The sequence below is a fragment of the Mobula birostris genome, chromosome 11, assembly GCF_030028105.1.
Source record: "Mobula birostris isolate sMobBir1 chromosome 11, sMobBir1.hap1, whole genome shotgun sequence".
NCBI classification, from domain to species: Eukaryota; Metazoa; Chordata; class Chondrichthyes; order Myliobatiformes; family Myliobatidae; genus Mobula; species Mobula birostris.
Genome location: NC_092380.1, coordinates 89,335,735 through 89,360,056, shown reverse-complemented (window position 1 = coordinate 89,360,056; position 24,322 = coordinate 89,335,735). Strand labels below are relative to the sequence as shown.

At 39.3% G+C, this 24,322-nt stretch overlaps 1 protein-coding gene across 3 annotated transcripts in view; it reads right to left on the bottom strand.

The window, feature by feature from the left end:
* Positions 1-24,322, bottom strand: part of lrp4 (low density lipoprotein receptor-related protein 4) — a 452,403-nt gene that overhangs the window by 397,657 nt on the left and 30,424 nt on the right. The window lies entirely within an intron of this gene.

The following is a 24,322-nucleotide window of genomic DNA, read 5'->3' as shown; positions in this document are numbered from 1 at the left end:
CAAACCAGAAGAATTGTGTTAGGGCCGTCTTTCATTCCCCCTAAAAAAGTTTAACAGTACTTGGGATAATGTCAATAGACAATGCATTAAACATTCCCACACAAATTATTGAAGTGTATAAAATGTTCATACTTTGAACAGGACTGGAATTGAAATCTACAGCCATCAGAGGCAGAAATTCAAGTTAAATATTCCATAAGAAATGACCTTGATGAAAGAAGAATACAACTGGAACTTCAGCAAGTCTAAGTTTTCACAATGAACAAAGCAGTTGACATAACAAGCCTCTACATGGAAGCACCATTACCGAGTGTGTCAGTAGCAAAACTGGAATTTGGCACAGGTGTCTGTTTATTCGCCACTGAGGGAAAGCAGATACTTGCAAGAGAGCCCGCCTGCATGTTGAACATTTGTTTTCCTGTTCATTATTGTTACTCTCCTTAACAGCAAGTATAGATTAAAGGAACACAAGGTAGCATTAGCCAAATACAGAGGCCTAGCTGAATGACTAACACATCAGTGATTGATGTCATATCTAACATAAAAAAAGATGACATGCTACAGCAGGACCTGGGTAACGTACAGGTTTGGCTTGATATGAGACAATTATATTTATACTTTATTGTTGCCAAACAATTGATACTAGAACGTACAATCATCATAGCGATATTTGATTCTGCGCTTCCCACTCCCTGGATTACAAATCGATAGTAAATATTGAAATTTTAAATTATAAATCATAAACAGAAAATAGAAAAATGGAAAGTAAGGTAGTGCAAAAAGACTGAGATGCAGGTCCGGATATTTGGAGGGTACGGCCCAGATCCATTCATTCCACGAGATTAAAGTTCATTCCACGAGAAAGCCATGGATTATTCATTTTAAATGAAGGGAAGCTATTGCCACTGATGTTGAAGTACTCTTTCACCACAGAGCTGCAATCACTTACTGACCATCCATTCCTACACCTTGGTAACAATGGCCAGGCACTGATCAGGTGCTGCGCAATGAGAGAATTTCTTTCCACCTATCAAAGCCTCTTCACCATATGCACCACTATTTTTAGGTATACCTGTACACCTGCTCGCCAAGGCTAATATCTAATCAGCCAATTATGCGGCAGCAAGTCGATGCATAAAAGTATGTAGACATGGTCAAGCAGTTCAGTTGTCATTCAGATCAAACATCAGAATGGGGCAGAAATGTTGATCCAGGTGACTTTGACTATGGAATGTAGCTGGTGCCAGAGGGAGTGGTTTGAGCATCTCAGAAACTACTAATCTCCTGAGATTTTCACACACAATAGTCTCTAGAGTTTACACGATGGTGTGAAAAACAAAATAAAATCCATTGAGCAGCAGTTCTGTGGGCAAAAGCACCTCGTCAACGCGAGAGGTCAGAGGAGAATGGCCAGACCAGTTCAAGCTGACAGGAAGGTGACAGTAACTCAAGTAATCACATGGTGCAGAAGAGCACCTCACTATGCCCAACACTAACGTGGAAGTACCTAATAGAGTGGCCACAGAGTCCATGTTTGTGGTCTTCTGCTGCCGTAGCCCATCCACTTCAAGATTCGCTTTCTTCAACCATAATCTTTCACTGGCATTGCCACGAGGATGATAGCAGTTTAAGGAGTGGATGTTTCACTACCAATCATTGATAGGCAATAAATAGTTATTAACAACATCTATATCTGGAAGCAATTATTTAAAAAGGTAAAGCACATTAATGTCTTCAACCTTGACAAAAAGAATGAAGAGTTCAATAACAGGATGTTCTTAAATACAGTTACTTTATTTAAAAAACCCTGAGAAAATGACTTATTCTGTCAGTCAAGACGATGCAGCGCTTTCCAGTATTTATCTGAATATCTGGTGATGTTATGGAAAGGAAACCATTAGAACAAGAACTTCAGGCACCAGTAATTTAGATTTCAACTACTGGTAAGAGAGGATGAAGATTATTTGAGTTATGAATAAGCCCTCTTGAAGGATCTCCCACTGGAACTTATAATTGGATTTCACTATGAGGTGCAGAGGAGGTATACTGTACTTCAAATCTCATTGGGAAAACAACAGTGCTCAAAGCCACACCATATTTACTGATGTTTCCTAATAAAATCTGAGTTGGGAGAAAATGGTGCTGCCAATTTGAATTTGAAACAATGGCTGGTTGAACAACTATTGTTTCAATTTCAAGAAACAAATTATATTCTGTTACATTCACTTCAAATCTTGACTCAAAAAGATGTAGAGATGGATATAAACTAAAATAACTTCTGATAATTCAAATGAGCCAACATTTCCTTGCCAATAATTCTCAAATATACCACAATAGAAACCAAGTATCAGCATGGTAGGAATACATTTCCTTGACTTTATGAAAAAAATACACTTACATCCAGCATTTTTCATGAAATGATCAAGGTCAGTCGGGGGGAAAAAATTGTCCTCCTGTAACCACAATGAATTCCTGGTTCAATTGCTAGCCTTTGATTTTACCAATATTCAACTGGACAGCCATAAGTAATTTAGTACCTCAAGGACAGCTGAGTGATACTAATCTTTGAACACTGTTAGAAATCCATTTTTGTGTCAACACTAGCTCATGTTAGGATCAGACCTGGGGAGGTAGGGATAGGGAAGAAGACAATTACAATTAAAAATTAACACTTCCTCAACAACTCTCTCCACATGGTAGAAAGCCACAAATATATGATGTGCAAGATAACCAGGTTCTTCATTTATACCACCTTATAGCTTGCCTCAAAATAATCCAACATCCTCAGAATAACAGCAAGTTATTCTCTTGCCGACTCCTTCAAAGGATTTTTTAGATTTAGATTCAACTTTATTGTCATTGTGCCGAGTACAGATACAAAGCCAATGAAATGCAATTAGCATCTGACCAGAAGTGCAAAAGAATAGTATTATCTACAAAATAACTGCAAATAAAAAGTGCTACAGCACACAAATATATAAGTACTGAGATAGTACAATATGGGTGCAATACTGCTTAGCGCTGTGATGTGAGGTTCAGCAGGGTCACAGCCTCAGGGAAGAAGCTCTTCCTGTGCCTGCTGGTGTGGGAGCAGAGGCTCCTGTAGCGCCTACTGGATGGGAGGAGAGTAAAAAGTCCATGGTTAGGGAGAGATGCATCCTTGATAATGCTTCTCACCCTGCCCAGGCAGCGTTTATGGTAGATATTCTCAATGGTGGGCAATTGGGTGCCAATAATGATAAAGATAATTGGGTGCAGATGAGTTAAAGCAAATATTAGGCCACTCAATAAAAGCAAAGAGACTAAGATCACATTGTTTAACCCAACCTTATAACTTGGTGCCTATCAGATCCAGAATGGAACAGTATAAATGTCATTACAGTAACCCACAAAATATCCCAGTCCTAACAAAATAGCAGGAAGAGAGGCAAGATCTAAAGCCAAACATGGTACTTTCTTAATAACACCAGGGAGATCACTGTCTAACAAGTACTACCACTTTGGCCATTAAGACCAACTTGATATTCACATTCTGCTACATCTGGGAATTTGCTGTCAGCAGCCACTGTACTTGAAACATCAAGGCACAATACATCAAAGTAACTCACTGCATTTGAAATATTGAGACACTTCTGACTGATGTGATAATGTGCAACACGAGTGTGTGGTCTTTTTTTTGTGAAATTTTATCTAGCTAGATCATATATTCTGATCCTGTCTGAATGTGTGTTCCACAGACACAATGTAGGAGACAAATCTGGCACTGGGAATTGAATAGCAATATCAGCATTTGTTCCTGGCTGTAGCCCACGTTATAACAACTCATGAGGTTTGACACCAGTTGGAATGCAATGACAAAGCATCACAGCTGGCCACTGGTATTGTGAAACAGCTGCAATCTATCTGTAATGACCTCTCACTCTTTCCACTCAGCAGGTTGCTCAGTGAGTATACAGACTATATTCTAACAGTGCTATTAATAAGATAGGTCTTCTCTTTACAATACTGTTGGGGCAGTGGGAATAAGAAACTAAACAATGTCTCTTTGATTCAAAAGTAAATTCCTCACAAATTTAGTCTTTGTAAAGCCTAAACAAGCAATAATGGTACATCTCATGACTATAATTAATATTCTCTTTCACAAGATCACACTACCTTGGTGCTGTACAACTGAAATGAACTTAGACATAGGCAAGTCCGTCTGATGTGTTGCCAGCAAGCTGAGCTACTGTCTCAGTGTTAGGATACTGTAGAACAACTTGTATGATCTTTTCTCTCCAAAAGCAACACATCTTCTAGCACTACATCCAAGTGATTGAAGATAACTGCCTCTGCACAACAGGGACAGCTTTGAAATTCTGCAATTAAATCATCATCTTGGTCTTTGTCCAAGCTCAGAAATATACACTGGAAAGAGGAAGGAGGTTGGCGAATTATCCCTGTCATGATTTATGAAACAAAAACCAACCGTAATTCTAATTATTATTACAAGTCCAAAAAGCTTCTAAAGCTATTTCTTAAGAGCACAATAGGAATGGTGAGTAATTAAAACAGATTTCAAGAAATGCCCCAAATCTTTCATTCTATTTAACACCACTGTTCCATGATTGATAAATTAAATTCTCAACAAAAGCTGAAATCTGTCCTTATGGTGTCCATTATGAGAAGTGGTTGAATTTTCCCAAAGAGCTTAATTTAGTAAACACAGGGCTTATGTGCTCAATCCTGCTGTTAACTCTTGCTCTTTGACCTTTGTTTTCTGTCAATCTCAAAACTCAAACCCAGGGATAAGAGGCCATGTCAACAGTGTCAGAACCAAAGCATGCCGAATTGATTATGATCCACATCCAGCAAAACTTTGGAGTGTTTGGCACAGGAAAGAACACATCTTATTAAGATTGTTTGTTACCAACTACAAATCCAACATTTATCTCTAGATGATTCCCTGAATTACTGAGTAAAGTTGGAAATACAAGTTATCTCCCACTTGAAGGATATTGCAATCGGAGATCAAAATCATGTTATTTCACAAAAGTTAACAGGAGATATGGGTTAACCATGAAAACCCCTACTAATTTATTAATTCTGGTTAATATATGAATCTATGGAGCCAAGAAAATTTGCAAAAAATTCTGCTGGAAAATTCAGCAGTTTCCATGCAACTTTCCGAGGAAATTCTAATTTTGTATTGGACCAAATCACCAAGAAACACATGCAATTGTGTTTTCAGTTTTTCTTTTCCTCTCTCACACACATTCGGTCATCTGCTGGTGAAACTCCACAAACCACATTTAGCACAACCATTGAAAAATGAAGTTACAGACCATATCCTTCAGCACACCAATTTGATAATCCTTTCTGTATTCTTTATTTTAGTGAGAATACAATATATTTATGTACATGTGTGTACGCTAACCATGTGCATAATTTTAGTATACAAGTTGGAAAGGTGTAGAATACTGTCAGATTCCTTGATTGACGGACACCCAGAATCTATTAAAAACATTTCAAATTAAATTATACTCCCTTCAAAACTGAAAAGGCCACTGTTTGTCATCATTGTTGTAGTGCTTCAGTAAAACAGCAGCAGAGCATCATTCATGTCCTGGGATTAAGATAACATCTGTTACACTGGATGTCAATGTTTGAATTAAAAAACATCTTGGCAATCTCCAAACTACAACAAAACACTCCTGTGTCTAGAAGCCATGAACCGCCAGTCAACCTACTTTTCCCCCCATATGCTTTCAATGCATTAGCCTTTGCGTTACTGTTAATTCCTTCCACAGGCGTAGAACAAACAGAACGTTGCATTAATGTGTACTTGTGTAAACAGGTACAACACAAAAGTCACTTATACTGCCCACAATTAATCCAAGAGGTGCAAAGGTCAGGATTTGCAGTGTAATGAATGGTGTAGGCTTCATCACATTGAATAATCATGTGCTCATGATTTAGCTGGCATCATCTGGGTGATGGGACTTTTCAAAGCAGACTGACTCTCCAAACACTATAGACCTTCATAATAAAACAGGTGGAATGAGATATTATAATAATAATATAATAAAGTACTTTATTGATCCTGAGTTGGAAATCCTTTTATAGGAAATATAGGATTTATGAAAACATTAGTAAGTCATAGTATCTGGAAATTAATTTTTAAAACTTTTAATGCACTTCCAATATGGATTTGGTCACCTTTCGCTTTATTACACGATTGCAACAGATTTGGGGCCTGGGCCATTTGACAGGAAAATAAAGGGTAGCCAGAACAATGATGACTAAAGGACTGCAGGTAATTAGTATGAAGGGTATATACCCTAAACACTAGATTCTGGTGAAACTACTTTAAACAATGCTGTGCCACACCAAGAAGTGCTATTAATATTTAGTTGCTCCGAGAGGTGCAACTCAGAGTCACTTAGATCTAATTTTCCAAACAATGCTCTGAAGGAAATGTGCAAAACGAAAGAGCAAAAGTAGTATTCCGTCCAGATCAGCAAGCCGCCATGTTTGAAGTATTTCCCCGCAGATGACAATGCAGAAAATTGTAAAACTGCACTGAGAGCTGGGAATCACTGACAGGAAATGACAGATTGCTTCACAAGCACTTCTCACTGCAAATTCTGTTTCAGTACCTTGTTATTCCCTCCCTTGGGTGCCAGAATAAAAGAACTGTTCTCTGTAGTACAGTGCTGGAGGTATGTACATTTTACTGCTGTCTGCATGACCACATTTGCCGCACTGGTTTCAAAGTCACTCTGGACTCTTCATGAATTAACTGCAACACTGGATCTACGTGCATAACTTAGTCTTTTTCCATTCAGCTTCAAAAATCCTGATAGCTTTGATTTGACTAAGCCAGTGCCCAGCTGGTGAGCCACGTCCCATGTATACAACCAAGCAACCTTTCATCCCTGAATGTGCAAAATGATTTCATGAATAGGCACAGAAAAATATAGTTGGGTTGAGTTGTTCTCCGAATTTAGCAATCCATTTGCAATCTACCATACGAGGGGACAATATCAGTGCGCTGTTCACTTGTGGGGTGTCCTCTGAATGCTGGGCTTTTATATATTTATCATTCAGTTGATTGGTCGTCATTATGGAAATTCAATCGTGATGTAGGGAGGGGGTCTTTTCACTGATTGGTTGCTTGGTAAACTCTGTGCATTGTCTGGAATTTTGCCTGCATTGACCTATAAATGGGATTGAGGTCCATATGGCTGTATATAGAATTGGTTGCAGAACAACAAGGTCGGAGGTGTTATGGATAGTGTGGAGGGCTGTCAGAGGTTACAGCGGGACACTGATAGGATGCAAAACTGGGCTGAGAAGTGGCAGATGGAGTTCAACCCAGATAAGTGTGGGGTGGTTCACTTTGGTAGGTCAAATATGATCGCAGAATATAGTATTAATGGTAAAACTCTTGGCAGTGTGGAGGATCAGACAGATCTTGGGGTCCGGGTCCATAGGACACTCAAAGCAGCTGTGCAGGTTGACTTTGGTTAAGAAGGCATACGGTATATTGGCCATCATTAATCGTGGATTTGAATTTAGGAGCCGAGAGGTAATGTTGCAGCTATATAGGACCCTGGTCAGACCCCACATGGAGTACTGTGCTCAGTTCTGGTCGCCTCACTACAGGAAGGACGTGGAAGCCACAGAAAGGGTGCAGAGGAGATTTACAAGGATATTGCCTGGATTGGGGTGCATGCCTTATGAAAACAGGTTGAGTGAACTCAGCCTTTTCTCCTTGGAGCGATGGAGGATGAGAGGTGTATATGATGAGAGGCATTGATCGTGTGGATAGTCAGAGGCTTTTTCCCAGGGCTGAAATGGTTGCCACAAGAGGACACAGGTTTAAGGTGCTGGGGAGTAGATACAGAGGTGATGTCAGGGGTAAGTTTTTTTACTCAGAGTGAGCAGTGAGTACCTGGAATGGGCTGCCGGCAACAGTGGTGGAGGCGGATACGATAGGGTCTTTTAAGAGACTTTTGGATAGATACATGGAGCTTAGGAAAATAGAGGGCTATGGGGAAATCAAGTAATTTCTCAGGTAGGGACATGTTCGGCACAACTTTGTGGGCCGAAGGGCCTGTATTGTGCTGTAGGTTTTCTATGTTTCTAGTAATTCTTTTGCATGCCGCATGTTTGCTTGCACTGTGACTTTCACTGATGTCGTATTTTCATGGCAAGAGACCTCCTAGAAGCATGGTCTGTTTATAGAATTGTTTGCAGAAGACATGTAGACCTCGATCCCATTTGTAAGCTAGTGTGGGCAAAATTCCAGACAACACAGAGTTTGCCACGCAACCAATCAGCAATGAGACACCCCCCACCCTACGTCACAAATAAATTTCCGTAATGACGACCAATCAACTGATTGACAAGTACATACAAGCCCAGCATTCAGAGGATACACCACAAGTGAACAGCGCACTGATGATGTCTCCTTGTATGGCGACAAAACGTTTGCAAATGGATTGCCAAGATTGGAGAAAACTCAACAATCAACCACCCAAGCTACACATTTTCTGAGTTATTTCCATTGAAAATTATTGCTTATTACCAACTATGAAAATGGTGCTCTTTGGCAAAGCAAAGATCGGTAATCCAATCAAGTAAAACAATGAAATTCTCATTTAATATCTTGAAGAGTTATCATTCCCTTGGAGGAACATCAGAAAATGCAGGAAGTGATTCCATAAACTATCTTAAAAATCTTAAGGCCCTGAAAGCATACCTTCATGACTTTCTATAACAATACCTTTTTGCCTGCATTGAATCAGAAAACCAACTAAAAGCAGTATCAGTTCCAATCTGAGCTGCCTAACTGCTGCCAAGCTGCAAACTGAAACAAAAGCTGGTACCTTTGCTTTTTACAACAAAGCTTTTTGTCGTTGTATACATCTAAACTATTTTTGAAGTGAAGAATCCATGGAATGATTTAGAAATGGATACGGTTTCTAAGGGCTAGCTTTCAATCAACTTTTCAGTTACAATAGCCCTTGCCGAACACCTGCACATTACTTTTCTCCTAAATATCATACTAGTTTTTAAATGTACAATATTCTTTTCTTACAATGAATCCAAAGCAGCATACATTAAAGACATCAAAATACTTAATGTGCACTTCAAAGATTTTTCTTGTCAATTGAGAAAGTTTAACAGATGCTCCCAGAATGATGAAAGTTAATTTTACATTCAAATAAATACCTGGCATTTTAATTTTTTTTCTCTCCTCTGCTATTATCAGTTCAACTGCAGCCATTACTCCATGACACCCAATTCTCCTACACCAAGGGCAATTTAGCACAGAAGTTCTGGTCACTGACTTCAGGAAGGGGCAGGAGTGCATGTGCAGAGTACATGATCCTGTTAACAACAATGGTGCACAGGTCAAGAGGTTTGGCGGCTTCAAGTTTTTAGGAATGAACATTATCAATAGCTGGCCTGATGTGGACACCACAGCCAAGAAAGCTTTCCAGCGCCTCTAGCTTGAATTGGCAACAACTTCTTCCCCACATTCACCAGCAGCACAGGTGCACCCTAGGGCTGCGTGCCTAGCCCCTTGCATTGACCATCCTTGTGCCCTCCCCCCACACAGATGCTGCTTGATCCACAGAGATTTTTTGCTCCAGACTTCAGCATCTGAAGCCTCTAGTGAAGCTACATTTTTTTTAAAAAAACAGCACAGAGAATACATATTAAACTTTGACAAATCTGCTGAATGACTTCAGTTTAGCTAAAGTAAATACAGGTTTCCCCCGCTATCCGAATTTAGAGTGTTCTCATAAAACCGTTCGTAAGCCAAAATGGCGTAAAGTGAATAAGCAATTACCATTAATTTATATGGGAAAAATTTCTTGAGCGTTCCTAGACCCAAAAAGTAACCTACCAAATCTTACCAAATAGCACATTAAACCAAAAATAACACTAACATATAGTAAAAGCAGGAATGATATGATAAATACACAACCTATATAAAGTAAAAATAACGTATAGTGTAGTTTCACTTAACAAAATCAGGAAGTTTGAGCCGAAATCAGCAGGTACACTCATGTGGACGTCACGCATTTGCACGTACAAGCACTTCACGCATGCGCACACACCTGCCCGCGCAAGGCTTCAAGGTCATGGTAGTCTTTCTCGAGGTAAACACAAGTTTAAAGCGAGCGTCTTTTTTCGTAAAAGTGAATATCCTCTTTCGGTTAACAAAAACAGGTACTAATATAGGTCTTTCGTAAAAGCCAAGTGTCGTGAAGAAAACGTTCGGAAAATGGGGGACACCTGTAGTAAATAGGATGGTTGTGGAAGCTTTGGAGAGGGCACAGAAAAGGTTTACGTGCCAAGAAACCCTCCCTTCTGCAGACTCATATGTCTAAGGGCAGGGGTGGCCAACCTTCGACATTCCATGCATCAACTTTTTCAAGCACGAGTTCAGATGCAATTTTTTCCACGCAAGAGTTGTAGATTAACATTTTTTTTTACAAGAATTAAATGGGGGTACAAGAGTTGTAAGGCGCATCTGAACTTGTGAGTGAAAAATTGACACATGGAATATAAAAGGTTGGCGACCCATGGTCTCAGGTATACACACTCTAGTCCCGGCAAATCCATGAGTGGGATGTCCCTCCCACCCACGTCCCAGTGTGTGTGAGTGCTCTGTGATTTGCTGCCCTGTTGCAGCTCATTGGCAGGAAATAAACAGACCGCACACAATTAAAGAAAGTACATTTATGAATTTTAACTTAACCAAAGAATTAGTAAAGAAAAAACAAAAAGGGCCCATTGTAATTAAACACTGAAACGTACACAGGTTGGAGCTCAAATCTTCCAAGAGTCACATTCATCGATCCACCGATCCTCAGTAGACTCCTGCACCTTGCTCAATCGAATCACAGTTCCCACCGGACCAAATCCTACGATCGGTTCTCTCCGGCATCTTCTCTCTTCATCTCCCGCTAGTGAAACCTTCACCAGGGAGTTACACACTATACGGAGAGTTTGGACAAACCAACTGTACTTTCTCTGAAGGTTGAGGAGTGGAGGCTGGAGGGAGACTCAAAGGTTTGTAAAATTTTGAGAGGCGTAGCTGGAGCAGACTGCTGGTAACTTTCCCCAGGGTGAAAATGTATAGTACTAGAGGGCAGGCGTTTTGAATGAGAAGTAGGTAGTTCAAAAGGAGATGGACAGGGTAGGCTTTGTTTAAAAAAAAAAGGAACAAGAGTGTTAGATGCCTGGAGTGCACGACCATGAGTGGTGGTGGTGCCACCTATGATGGGTGGTGTTTAAAATGCTCTTCGTCAGGCATTCAAATACACAGAGAATGGAGGATTATGAACTACGCGCAGGCAGAAGGGATTAGTTTAATGACGCATCACCAGCCTAATTGCTTTGGCACAACATCATGGGTTGAAGGCCTTGTTCTTGTGCTGTACTGTTTTAGGTTCCCCATTTTCTTTCATCAAGGGAACGTGAAATTCTTCTTTATCCTAGTTGATTAAAGTAAGATTGGTTAAGAAAAATAAAAAGTACAGTACTACTTTACATTGGATTAAGGCAGAAGAGATAAAAATCAGCTGCTGATTTCTCTCATTTTGTTCACTTACTCAATACAGGCTTGAGTTAAAACTCCCTGCCCATTTAAAATAAATGTGATCTGAATCTCATTTGTGAAAATATTCAGATTAATTTACCAGTCAGTTGCTACAGCACACTTAGATGCTTTGCCAGAAATCCTTGTTCAATCTGTGATTAAAAAACAAAATTCAAAGACTGCCAGTTCAATCTACTATGCACTCATTCTATGTTGCATGATCAACAAAGTAACTAAAATATCCTTAAAAGAGAAAGCATCTTGCATTTAAATAACATTTTCTACATAACGAGACATTCATGGGTGCCCTATAAGAACATTACAGAGTTTGACACACAGAGGTCAGTCTTAGAATAAGGTTTTAAACTTGATTAAAGCAGCAAGTGTTAAAGGCTGATTTATACGTGTGCGTACGAGCTACGCCGTAGCCTATGCTGTTGTGAGCATTTATACTTGTGCATTGGTGTGTCTGCGCCGCTCTGCAATTTACCACCAAAACACTAGTTGGCGGTGGGGTTTCAATGTCACTGTTGAGTTTATTCCTGTACTTCAAACAATGGCAATTGAAACTGAGCGCATCATGTTGGAGTTAATAAATGTTGAACAAGAGTTTCTTCTCTCTCAATTCTGAAATGGCAGAGAAGTAGCAGGAACCAGAAATGCGTAGGAGGAAATGCGATGCTACCAAGAGGACCAATCACAGTTGTTGCGGTCTGTGTCGCCCCGACGCCTAGTTACATTTTGGGAGAGGTGCGTGATAGGCTACAGCGTAGGGTTTGGCATAGAGTACAGCGTAGGGTATGCGGCTACGTCGTACCTCAAGCGTACATTTGAAGAAGAAGTATAATTTGGGTTTAAGGAGTGCATCAAAGAAGCAAGGAGTGGATATTTAGGAAGGAAATTCCAAGAGTTCTAAGCCCTTGCTGCTGGAGGCATGGTTAATAGCGGAGCAAGTCCACTTGGTAAAAGGCATTGGATGGAATTATATTACCTCAGCAAGATGAATTCCTGAGGGATTGCTCCCAGAAGCAACAGTAACCTGCAGAACTTCATTCTCCTATGACAATGACTGGCTTGCCCATCCCTCTAACAAGGCTGATTTCCATTTATTGGACTAATCATATATATTTTTGTTCTCCCATTTATCAAAACAACCAGATTATTGTACATTCTGTTTTCATCTCAATCCATTAAATCACGTTGATTCTGTGTAATATTATTGTTCAATAATTACTGGAGGTTCATTGGAATTCAGAACCTATTTATATTTTGATGACTGAACCACAAACCAACTTCCTCTTCCTTACTGCTCAGAGCAGTCTGCTGCGCTCAAGACAGACCAGTGCAGGCATGCTTCTGATGTAAAAGATCATTTAAAATTTCATAAATAAGAATTATTCTGCATGCAAACAAGTCACAACCACTTTTACTGGTAGTCAATTACAAGCACAAAGAGAGCTTTGTTCACCAGAAATAACAGCTGATATTGAGCACAAAGTGTTTCCCCTTTGGTACCCTCGAGTTGATGCTGGACTCTCACCTTGATTTATTTTAGGGTAAAAACATGGTTATTTAATGGCCTCATTATAGATATTTGCACTCCCTATCAATATGCCTTTAAGAAACAATCTGCTTATAGGACTGGTTTTGAAGGTTATGGAAAGAATTGGCTGGAATCTGCACAAGCATGGAAATTACATGGCAAGGATGACCAAGGTCCAACTAGATGGCCTTCCATCACCCAAGTGACTACATGAACTCTGGATAATACATGAACTCTGGATGTCTACAAGAAGGGTCAGAGCCATCTCTATTTCCTGAGGAGACCGAGGTCCTTTAACATCTGTCGGATGATGCTGAGGATGTTCTACAAGTCTGTGGTGGCCAGTGCTATCATGTTTGCTGTTGTGTGCTGGGGTAGCAGGCTGAGGGTAGCAGACACCAAGAAAATCAACAAACTCATTCGTAAGGCCAGTGATATTGTGGGGATGGAACTGGACTCTCTGACGGTGGTGTCTGAAAAGAAGATGCTGTCCAAGTTGCATGCCATCTTGAACAATGTCTCCCATCCACTACATAATGTACTGGTTGGGCACAGAAGTACATTCAGCCAGAGACTCATTCCACCGAGATGCAACACACAGCGTCATAGGAAGTCATTCCTGCCTGTGGCCATCAAACTTTACAACTCCTCCGTTGGAGGGTCAGACACCCTGAGCCAATGGGCTGGTCCTGGACTTATTTCCTGGCATAACTTACCAATTATTATTAATTATGGTTTTATATTGCTATATTTATACTCTATTCTTGGTTGGTGCAACTGTAACAAAATCCAATTTCCCTCCGGATCAATAAAGTATGTCTATCTATTCATCTAATTGAGACATCGACTCATTACTGCAATCTATTTCTTTCATTCATTCTTCAATGGACCAATTTTTGACACAAGTGAATGAGAGCTTCGGGAGCTGCAGGTCAGCACCTTGATCGTCCCAAATACCGATTATGCATCATTCTGTAAGCTCAAATTCTGTGTTCCAAGAGAAATTGCTTGGCTGAGTCAGTACGTGTTTTTACCACCTCCTAATCTATACATGACCATTTTGAGATTGGTTTATGCACAGACTCCTTCTAGAGCCCTTTCATATTCCACTGTGTGGACAAGATGAAATGGCTTGTTACCTCATCCCTATAGGGTAAAATAAACGAGTATTTCGCCGTTCAAGCTGCTCTTTTCCAGTGGGAACAAGTCCTATTTACATGATTACACATCTATTGTGAAACCACCAATCATAAATGTAAATTTAACATCTAGTCAAGTCAAAATTTCTGCTCCAGCATATCTCTAAAAGAGCACCTCCCTAAGTCTGACATTTCACCTGACAAGCACTAGTTGTCAACACCAGAATCATGGTCCAAATCCTTATACTTGTATGAAAAAATACATTTTCATTCTCCAGTAAAACTTCTAGAAGAGCGAGGCAGTGGAGGCGGTATTTATGACACCTTACGGGCAGTGGCAAAAATATCCATAGACTCTTTGCGCTTGTTATTGGAGAAAGGGATGGCAAGGTCAGAATTTCAGAAGCTGGATAGTAATAAGGAAGGAAGCTTCACTGTCTGAAACAACGACGGCTTTGGTAGAGGAAAGCCAGCTCCAATGGTGCTTAACTTGGTCATCCATCTGTCTAAATCATAATAAACAATAGCTACCATCTTCTGTGACTCCAGGATATCAGGTACCTGACACAACTTCCAAAGAAATTTAAAAAGACATGGGATTAATTTGCCATTGAAAAGTATCATTGAGAACCATAAAAATTTCCTTTATCAAAATTGTTTAATTAAAAAATTTTCCAAAAAAAATCAGCTCCGGGGTTGGGGGGAATATTACCTCTGAGAGCAGTTTAATTTCTCCGAGCAGTATATTCTCTCCTTTTCAGTTGTCAGTATATATGCAGAACAGCAGAAGGAATAGAATTTGTGATGTAAAACCAGTCAATATTACAAGGCAAGTTGACATTTAAAATATTAATTATTCTTACCTCACTATTCTAACAATTCAGTTAATATTAATCACAATTTCCTTTCAACTCCTACCCAGACTTACAACAATCACACAATATATATGGCAATTCCAATGTATTTACTTAATTAAGATGTGTTTAGACACATTGCTTCAGCCATGTTAAAGGAAACATCAGTAATGTGAAATTCTTGAAGGATGACAATGACATAGTCAATGCACTGATGTTGGCAGTGTGGGGCATACTATGAATTTGTCATTTTAGTGTAGGTTTAAGGCACTGTTACCCTACCAAGTTTGAAAATGGCTGAAATTTCCCAATAATGGCATGGTCTGTTAAAATGTGGTCGACTACAAAGCACTTGCAGTACAATTAAGTCCACTGTGAGCACTGGAACCACCAATGAAGACAGTGGTATCATTGGTGGAATTAAATGTCAAATCCCATTTAGTTAGCTGTAAATTCTGGAATGTAAATCAACTGTCAAAGTGAAATAGCTAATGCATTATTTAATATAGCAGACATGGGTAAACACACAAGCTTTTCACTCTTGGAAATAAACTTCATTCTTGGGGATTAGTTCAATTGCAAGCTTACATTATTACCATTCTCAAGTAAAAGATAAGCATCTCGTAGTGAGCAACATCCCAAAAGCACAACTTGATACCTGGCTTGTGCAACAAGCTGTATGATTACCAAGTTCTCTCATTCATTATTTGACCAAGCTTTGCCAAATCTATCAATAGCGTAGAAATAGTGTAAACAGGGATAAGCAATCAAAATTTCAACAGCAGAAATCCTTGCAGTGCTTAATTTTGATAAACAGCTAAAATAAATGGACTCTGGTCAAATGCGAATGGCTAGCAAATATTTGTCAATTGGCAAAACAGAAATTAAACAAACCTCGGGGATAAATGACGGACTTGCTTGGTTAGCAGTAAATCCTGGTATTTGAGCTAAGCCCCGTCCAAACAGAGAATCGAATACCCAGAGGCTGAAAAATTAATTTCAGGAAACTGGCAGGAAGATAAGGAGCAGATCCTTCAGTGCTATTAACACAAGTTCTAAATTTAAGAGACATCAGTTTGCCTGTTCCTTTGGCAACAAATATATTGCTACCTTGTGCACAGAAAGTAAGCCTATAATCCTACAATCAAAAAGGGTGTAACTCTGAAATCACAAAAGATAGAATTTTGCAACCAAATTGGTGACATCATTTTTGCAGTAAATTTGTGGTAAGGTGAACTTTGTCTGTCGATTCAACTATTAATTTGCAATTTGTTAAAGCTGCATAGGCCTGAATGGCATCTACTCTGGCTTGGCGGTTCTGTTCTTGCCAAGGTCATTAGTCTGTACTTTTAAGTCCTGCCCTGACACTTGTACACATCACAGTCAGCACTTCAATCCAGCAATGTGGGGTGTATCCCCGTCATGTACAGACGCTGAAACATTTAGCTAGATGTCTCATCATATTTAATGAGCACACACGTATGGTGGAGAAGTCTGACTGAACACTATACAAATGAGGGTACTATCACATGCAAAGCATGTGTCCATCAGGATGGTGCACAGGTCAAAACAGAAAATCATTTGGCCCATCAAATCTATATTACTTTTTTTTTTGCATAATAGGGGAATTGAGGGTTATGGGGAAAAGGCAGGTAGGTGGAGATGAGTCCATAGCCAGATCAGCCATGATCTTATTGAATGGTGGAGCAGGCTCAATGGGCAAGATGGCCAACTCCTGCTCCTATTTCTTATGTTCTTAAGTACTTCAGCCCATCATCCTACTGAGGTATAGGCCTCAGACAGCAGCTCACTAATGTCCTTTGTCCTGGCCAGTCTTTCAAGTTTTCCCAGGTGTAGCCCATCTTCTTGGTGTCTCCTTCCTCTCCTGGTGATGAAGTCTTTGGAGCTTCTACAGGCATTTTTGTAGCTCTGGGTTTTTACGAAATGGGGGTTGCTGGCCCCATGCCCAACCCCTCTCCTTCTGCGGTTGGGCTTGGGGGCCGTCCATGGCAGAGTTATCAAATCTATACCGATTACACACAAGTATAATTCAGACCTCAACCTTTTGACAAGGACCAGTCAATTCTTTTTGCAATTTATCCAGTTTCTTTTTCAAAGCTACAAATGAACTTGTCTCCAGTACATTCTTAGACACTTAAGAACTCACTGTTAGTCAAGTTCCTCATCTTCATTCTGTGACCACTCCCAATGGGAATTGTTTGACACAATCCTCTACCTGTAACCTTCATGATTTTGAATCTCAACTACCTCTGGCAAATTCAATCACTTTGCCCAGGTTCCAAGGGAGAACTATCCTACTGTTCCAGTCTATCACAGAACTAAAATTCACTACTTCTAGAATTATTTTGGCAAACTTAAAGACTACATGTCCCTTAAAGTGTAATACCAATAAATAAACAGAATATTTCCATTTTGACTAAGCCTGTATTTTATAAATGTTCATTATGACAGAAGTCTTAGGTCACACACCATCAGGTTCAGGTACAGTTATTACCTTTAAACTACCAGGGTCCTGAACCTGTGTGTGTAAATTCACTCACCTCAACTCTGAACTGATTCCACAAACTACAGACTCATTTTGAAGGACTCTACAACTCATGATCTCAACACTTATTTTCGCACAATTTGGATTCTTTTGCACACTGATTACTTGTCACCTTCATGTAGTTATTCATAAATTTTATTATATTTTTTCATTTTCCTCTAAATGCCTGTAAGAAAATGAATCTCAAAGTAGTATATGGTGATAAGTGTGTACTTTGATAATAAATGTTCTTTGAATTCCTTAATCTTGCGCTTCATACCTCAATTTACAAAGCCAGGATCTCACACTTATTTTAATCACTTTCTCAACCTGCCCTTTCAATGAACTGTGCACAGACACCACAGATTTCAGGTCTTTTATCCCTTTTAGATTATTGTCTTCAAGTTTATATGGACTCTTCTCATTCAGCCATCTCAAAACCAACAGAATTGAAGCAGAACCGAGTCATCCTTTCCCACAAAGGACTAAGATGATGCAGTGGAACGTAGCCAAGTGCAGCATCCAAAGTATCAGTATCCATCATTTTGTGTTACGAGTTCTGCTGATGGCCATATGTGTATAGAACCGAGAGGCTTATTGAGATCGAACTGGAATTGCCTAATCCAGTTATCAATACTGTCCATGTTACTACCTTTCAGAACTTTCTACACTACTTTTTCTGTAGGACGAATGCAAGTGCCGAGCAAACGCTTCCAAAGCACACCAACAGTCTGAAGGAAGTGACCATACGTCAATCAGCTCGGGAGATAAGCAGTGTCATTTAATTTCTAACTTAAGCTGTTGACATAATTGTCATTTGGGCACATTTAAACCAGCGGTTGAAAGGTTCTTGATTGGTAAGTGCATCAAAGGATACAGGGAGAATGGGGTTGGAGAAGGAAATTAAATCAGCCACGGGGAGACTAGATGGGCTGAATGGCCCAATTCTGCTCACCATTCCCATTTCCCTCTCTCACCTTACCGGCCCATCACCTCCCTCTGGTGCTCCTCCCCCACTCTTTTTTTCCTTGGCTTTCTATCCTCTCCCATCAGCTTCCCCCTTCTCCAGATCTTTATCCCTTTCACCAATCGACTTCCCAGCTCTTTACTTCACTCCTTCCGCTCTCCCGGTTTCATCTATCACTTACCATCTTGTGCTTCTTCCTCCCCTCCCCCCAACCCTCTTACTCTGACTTCTCATCTCCCGCCCACCCCCCTCCTCCGGTCCTGATGAAGGGTCTTGGCCCAAAACATCGACTGTTTACTCTTTTCCATAGATGCTACCTGGCCTGCTGAGTTCCTCCAGCATTTTGTGTGTTCCTATGTCATATGGTCTCAGTAGAGCAACCAGCATAGTCAGTGAGAAGTAAAGACATAGTCCACAGAGGGGACCATGATGTGCTGAGTTCAGTGTATTACTCTCTAGTTTCTTATATAGTTAAAGCTATATATTTTTTAACTCTGAATATGTAAGATATCTGTTCCAAGCAAATTATATTTGTCTGAAATTGTCTTTTTATCTGCTCATGCACTTCGTCCTCACAGCAGGATTAGATAGTTTAGCTAAAGCAACTCACCACAAGTGCAGATTTTTTCCCCAGCTAATGGTGATAACATTCTAAGAGATTCCAGAATCACACAACAGGAAATGTCCAAAATCTTGCTTTTAAAAAATGACACATTTATATTAATTTTAAGCTTCACATGTCACACAGTTTGGGCCTCTATTTCAACAAATAACATTTAAGCAAGCAAAGGGCTTAAACGAGGTTAATGGTGATGTTTCATGAGTTATAAAGTTAGATATGAGTGAAATGTGATGGACATAGAGCTTTCTTTGCAGAGAGCTCTGGATCCTGCCATTTCTATTCTTAATTTGTATGTTCATTAATATTTAAATGCCTTAGGCAGAGCCTCTAGCAATTAGAATTATTCATATAAAACGTGATTAAATATTATGGTTTCAAAAAGGATCTAGTGCTTTCCCGGCAGATATGACAAAAACTCTCCCCAGGCTTCCGGCGGGTACAGATATCGATTATAACCAATGTTTTGATGACAAACCCTGCCAACTTCCTCAGGGATGTTGCCTAGGCACATCTATTCTTGCAGTATTTATACCTCTGTAACCCATCTATCCTGATTGGTTAATCCTCATCCAATCAAGTTTCCATTCTCCCACTGTGTCTACAATCCATTTTCAATTCTTACTTAGAGTGAGACGTTCATCTTCCTTAAAACTCTTTCTCTCTGGTTTTATTTCAATGGCTTCCTTCACCAGACAGTTCCAAAAGGTGCGGCACAGTAGCTCTGTGCCGAAGTAAATCCCATGGCCATTGTGAATGCAGTGTTCTCCTACCGCCGAGTTCTCTGGATAACCCAAAAAGATACACCTCCTGCGTTCCTTGATGCCAGTTTCCTCTGACTGTCCCATCGGGCTGACATACACTGCTTCATATTCACAGGAAATCCTGTAAACTGAGTCCCAGGTTATCTTTGACCCACAAAAGCTGCGATTTGAATTTCCTTACGGGCTTGTGGATGGTATTAATCTGGTATTTCTTCAGGATCCTGGCGATCCTTCTAGAAACTGGAGACTGGTGGTAGCGACAGGTTCCTCCTTATGGTTAGGTTCTCTGGTTTTTCCGTCAACCACTTTAAGGGCCTGATTTCTTCACCTTGTATGGTATGGTTCCAATTAAAAGGACAAGGTCTGCTTCATAAAACTTACTCCAAAGATGAATGCAAGAGAAGTAAGAGGAAAAAAAATCATGATAATGGGATCAAATTCAGCAACTATTTACCACAGGTATTAAAGAGTGAAAATGAAATAAGTGAAACTACAGATGTTTAGCATGGAGCTCTATGATTACAATTACTGTTTGGTAGGTCCAATAACCTTCCTACTTTAACCCAAGCACTGGTGCAATCTTATGCTAGAAATCAAAAATTAAAATTAAAAATGGTGCAAATACTTAGCAGGTTAAGCAGCACCAAGACAGACAAGAATAATGTTTATGTTTGATATTTCAAAGTATTACATAGTACAATTAATATGCAAAAATCTGATCCAGGGTGGTTTAATAAGTGACATGGATTGGCTCACATAACCAAGGATATAGAAATACTTCAAACATTGAACTAATTCTACATAATGAAAATCAAACTTCCAACTGATTCAATTATGTCTTAACATATTCAACTATTATTTTTCTAAGAGGTCCCAAAAAGTCACAATACAGCATTTCAGGTTAATATTTACTCTCTATCAAAGGGTCTCAATTGTGATACTTGAACAAATCACTGTTATATTTATTAAAGGTTGAATTTGCTATCATGAAGGATTTACAGACATTTAGTAAAAAGGTTTAAATGGCTTCAATTATTTTGTGAATATAGGTACTGGCCAATTTAATAAACCATGCCACAAGGTTTAATATCAAGTCTGTGTTTAGTAATCTTGCAGAGCAATCAAGTTCCTGCAAGTGCCCGAGTGGTTCAAAATGTCCAAGCTGGAGTTCCTCATTTGAGTTTAAATGGGTATCACACATGGGTAGTATGGAGAGGAGTGTCAAGGATATCTCAGATTATAGCAAAGTAGAACTATGGGTGTGGAGTTCAGGAAGGATAAGATCATCAGAGTGACTTAAGTGATTAATTTTGCATCTCAATATCCTATTAATAAAAGCCAACTGTATTGCAACAGCAAGTTTATAGACAAACATGACCCAATATAAATTATTTAAAAGCAAATCCCTGTCATCCAAGATTCTCTGTACACTTTCCCACGCTACTGGAAACTTTATCCATTGGATCAAAAATAACCCAAAAATATTTCTCTCCATTGGGATTTCATCAGATACTTAACTCCTGTCACCAAATAGGTTATTTTTTTTCCATATGCTGCAAATAAACTCCCAGACAGGCAAGATGTCAGAATCAACATAGAATTCAAAACAATTTTAAAAAGATCTGCTCTGGCTATCTGATGTCGTTCTTAAATAATAGATGGTATGTCATCTGAATTTGGCTGTCCCGTTCCACTGTGGTAGACCAGCAAAGCCAAATTCAGACTTCATGCCAGCTATTATTTGGACTCAATGATCTCGTTTCATCATATATTGGATAAAACTATATAACTTGATGCAGTATTGAGGGCTTTAAAGGCTTTAAAAAACCTTTGAAGTTTTGTTAAGCTATGTTCCTTTATCCCACCCTCAACTAAAGGCACAATCTGATATAATTCTCACTACATTCCCTGGTTGAGTCAGACGCAGGTGGTGGTGTTATTACAGCTGTGTACACGGCGTGTGGGCAGTAGCAAGTGAGAATGCAATGGCAGTGCATGTTTCAAGTCAAGAATTTGTACTTCATATTTACTTTAACACCACTATAATTTTGTAATTCAAAGCTCATCAGGGCACAGCTTCAACAGCTAGACAAAATTCTAACCAAAAATGTTCAATAAAGTAGTTCAATAAACAGACATGGACCTTCAAAACCCATGATTGAGATATACAGATAATGCAGCAAGCTTAGAATAGCTGCATCCAAAGCTATGAATAAAATGGTATAATAGTAATCATTATAACCATTGCAGATATAATTACTTTGATTACATTTTGACATTTCTATGATTTTTAGTCTTTTCAACCATTCAAGTTATAAAGCCACAAATAAAACAACATAATGTTTTCACTGACAGATGTCGAATACCAAAATTATCTGGTGACAGAAGGCCTTGCATCAAATGCTACGCTGTTTACTTGGATGAAAGATGTCATGATTAGATTTTTCCTTTTATTTTAAGATACGTCTGCTTTAGCAACTGCTCCACTAAAAACCTTTTGAATATTTATAGAAAAATTGAACAATTTATTTTAAGTTAACTCATTTATATGACTGGTGAAGAAAGTACAAGAGTTGAGGTTTGGTATCGACAGAATGGCAGTGGAATCTGCAACGCAAAAAACAGAGCACTTGACCCAATTGGTTCTGTACAGGGTTTGAACTTCTCAACTCTTCTCCTATCACTCCTCCTTCCCCGCCATCTTATCACTCCGTCCCTCAAGATTCCTTTAACTGGATGCCTGTCATCTCAACCACTACAAAAATTCCACTCCCTTTTCAATTTTGATATCGTATTTGTAAGTAGGTACTGTGCACAATCCTGATTTGATGGAGGCAGACGTGAGAAGCATGGAGGAACATCTAGAGAAACTTCTGAAATGTCTGCTTCGCTGCCGCTGCTACTGTGTGATTGAGAATCTCTGGAGGGGAAGGCTTTGCCTATTGCCAGGGCCAGGGTCGAAGCGCTCGGCAGAGATGGTGCTCGGTGTCGGAGGCTCGAAGTTTTCCGACGGACTCAAGAGTCGGCTGTGGTTGAGTGCATCCAGGGTGCTGCATCGGCAAGTTTGCAGCACTGGAAGCTCATGGCAGGGAGTTTTTTTTCTTCCTTCTACCGTCTGCGTGAGATGACGGGACTTCCGAGAGACTTTTTTTTACCGTGCCCATGGTTTGTTCTTTATCAAATTACGGTATTGCTTTGCACTGTTGTAACTATATGTTATAATTATGTGGTTTTTGTCAGTTTTTCAGTCTTGGTTTGTCTTATGTTTCTGTGATATCATTCTGGAGGAACATTGTATCATTTCTTAATGCATACATTACTAAATGACAATAAAAGAGGACTGTGTGTCCTCATAATCTAATCTTACTGGATGCCTCTGAGATATTATACATGTGGTTTCTTACCCTTCAACCATCAGGTTTCTGAACTAGTGTGAATGACTTCACTCAGCTCAACACTGAACTGATTCCACAGCATTCAAGGACTCGTTCTTATTATTTATTTACTTTTTTTGTATTTGCACATCGGTTGTTTGTCAGTCTTTGAGTGAAGTTTTTCCATTAGGTCTATTGTATTTCTTTGTTCTGTGAATATGTGAATGCCTACAAAGAAATGAATCCCAGGGTAGTACATGATGACATATCTATACTTAAATAATACATTTACTTTGAATTTTGGAAATAATATTGTTGAATATTCGGACAAAAGCAATTCAGGTGTGATTACATAGCTACCTGTATGTTAATTCCCCAATAAATTATACCTGTTGCTAATGGTTTTGCAAATAAGGTGCAGTTCTAATTACTCACGTGCCAGTGATTGACAAGCATCAACTGTGCAAACCCAGCAAGTATCATTTTTATCCTAAAATGCCCTCTAACCAAAGTGGAGCATCTGTTCGGAAAAGTAAAGAAGACACTACGCTCATCCAATCACTCCAAATTAAGAGCGTAATAAAAGCAGAGTGGGAAATCTCATTACACACCATGTTGTTCCATCCTATCTCTTAAATATTCCAGCAATTCCATCAGTGGCTGCAGTCAAGTGATTGGCAAGTTTATTAGTAGTGGCCACATTTCAAGAGAGTATCACTTCTGTCTTATTTGCTTCATAAAATTGTTACTAATTATGTTAATTGATCTATTAACATAAAATTGAAATGAAAAAGTACATATGCAAACTCATGCCCAGTAGACTCACTAGTAAACTTTAAACTTTTTTTTAAAATAAATGATCTGATGCTAAATTCCTGTTAAATTAGTGGTCAATAATTCAAATCCATGGACATG